The 1,639-nt window shown below is 47.1% G+C and overlaps 1 pseudogene; it reads left to right on the top strand.

Moving 5' to 3' along the window:
• Positions 1-607: 607 nt before the first annotated feature.
• LOC700386 (nudix (nucleoside diphosphate linked moiety X)-type motif 2-like) lies at positions 608-1,382 on the top strand (annotated as a pseudogene).
• The last annotated feature ends 257 nt before the right edge of the window (positions 1,383-1,639 follow it).

Below are 1,639 nucleotides of genomic sequence, written 5' to 3'. Positions count from 1 at the left end.
TGAATTTGAATGAGATCTAATTCCCAAGGCAGGGTATTTGTCATGAAACTGTGTTATCTCCCATAATTTAGCTTCCCCCTTCCCTCCTTTCTGCCTTCCCTTCCTCTCTTCCTCTCCCCTCTGCTCCCACTTTGCTTCCTTTCTTCCTTCTTTAAACAAATATTGACTGTAAATGTGGCAGTGTTCTAGGTGCTGAGGATACAGCAGGGAACAAACCAAGGTACTGCCCTCGTGAAGTTTATATATGAGTTAGTGAAACCAACTTTGCAAAGATTATGACGGTGAGAGGAATCTAGCGTGGCTGACTCCTTCTTGCTTTTAGCCTCACAGGCCAGCTGTCCCCACTCATTTCTGGGCAGAGGCCAAACTAACCATGGGAGGCATTTAGTTTATAGCTTAACCTGGAAGGAAGGATGATAACAGACCTTCCCTAAAACTGATCTCCTTGTTGTTCAGGGACTGAAACTGCCTTTGTAAGGCTAATAAAAGGCCACAAGATTGGGATTACGAGAGAGGCCTGAAATCTGCTAGAACACGGGAGTAGTTTCTATGATCCTTTACTACTCAGGAGTCATGTGGCCAGAGGTCATAAGATTCCTGACTGGTCCAAGATCCGCCTCCTGCCTCCCTCTGCTTCTGGATAAGACCATGGCCCTGAGAGCATGTGGCTTGATCATCTTCCGAAGATGCCTCATTCCCAAAGTGGACAACAATACAATTGAGTTTTTACTGCTGCAGGCATCAGATGGCATTCATCACTGGACTCCTCCCAAAGGCCATGTGGAACCAGGAGAGGATGACTTGGAAACAGCCCTGAGGGAGACTCGAGAGGAAGCGGGCATAGAAGCAGGCCAGCTGACCATCATTGAGGGGTTCAAAAGAGAACTCAATCATGTGGCCAGGAACAAGCCTAAAACAGTCATTTACTGGCTGGCAGAGGTGAAGGACTATGATGTGGAGATCCGCCTCTCCCATGAGCACCAAGCCTACTGCTGGCTGGGGCTGGAGGAGGCCTGCCAGTTGGCTCAGTTCAAGGAGATGAAGGCGGCACTCCAAGAAGGACACCAGTTTTTTTGCTCCATAGAGGACTGAGCTGACTGGAGCAGAGTCATTTACTTCAGTAGGATCCTTGTGGGCCTTCTAAGATGAAGCCACCCTCAGGTCCAGGGAAGGTTGTGCTAGTATTTGGCTCATCACAGCCAAGAGCAGATAGATTTGTGAAATCGGCTCAACTCCCAGATGAGAGCACACAAAAATCTTGGCTGGGTGGAAAGGAAGGCAAAGAGTAAAAATAAAAAAGGCCAGGCCCAATAAGTGTACCTTGTACTTTATAAATAAACTGCAAGCAGCTCAAAAAAAAAAAAAAAAAAAAAAAAAAGAGTCCTGACTTCCCCAGGTGCTCCCATAGATAACATCACTATTGTAGAACCTAACATTTGTCTTTTGAGATGTTTTTCAGACTTTTGCATTCTGGCAACTGACCAACCCCACCTGGATTTGTGATTCATGACTCAACTGGCCCTGTGCCCCTCACTCAGAGATGGACTTAGTGCAGGAGGAGCGTTTTCCACACTCCTATAGTTTCACCCACAGTCAGTCAGCAGTACCCATTCCCTGGCCCCCTATCCACCAAATTACC

Source organism: Macaca mulatta, chromosome 9 (assembly GCF_049350105.2).
Source record: "Macaca mulatta isolate MMU2019108-1 chromosome 9, T2T-MMU8v2.0, whole genome shotgun sequence".
Lineage (NCBI taxonomy): Eukaryota > Metazoa > Chordata > Mammalia > Primates > Cercopithecidae > Macaca > Macaca mulatta.
Note: the sequence above shows the minus strand (reverse complement) of the source record. Positions and strands in the feature narration are given on the sequence as shown.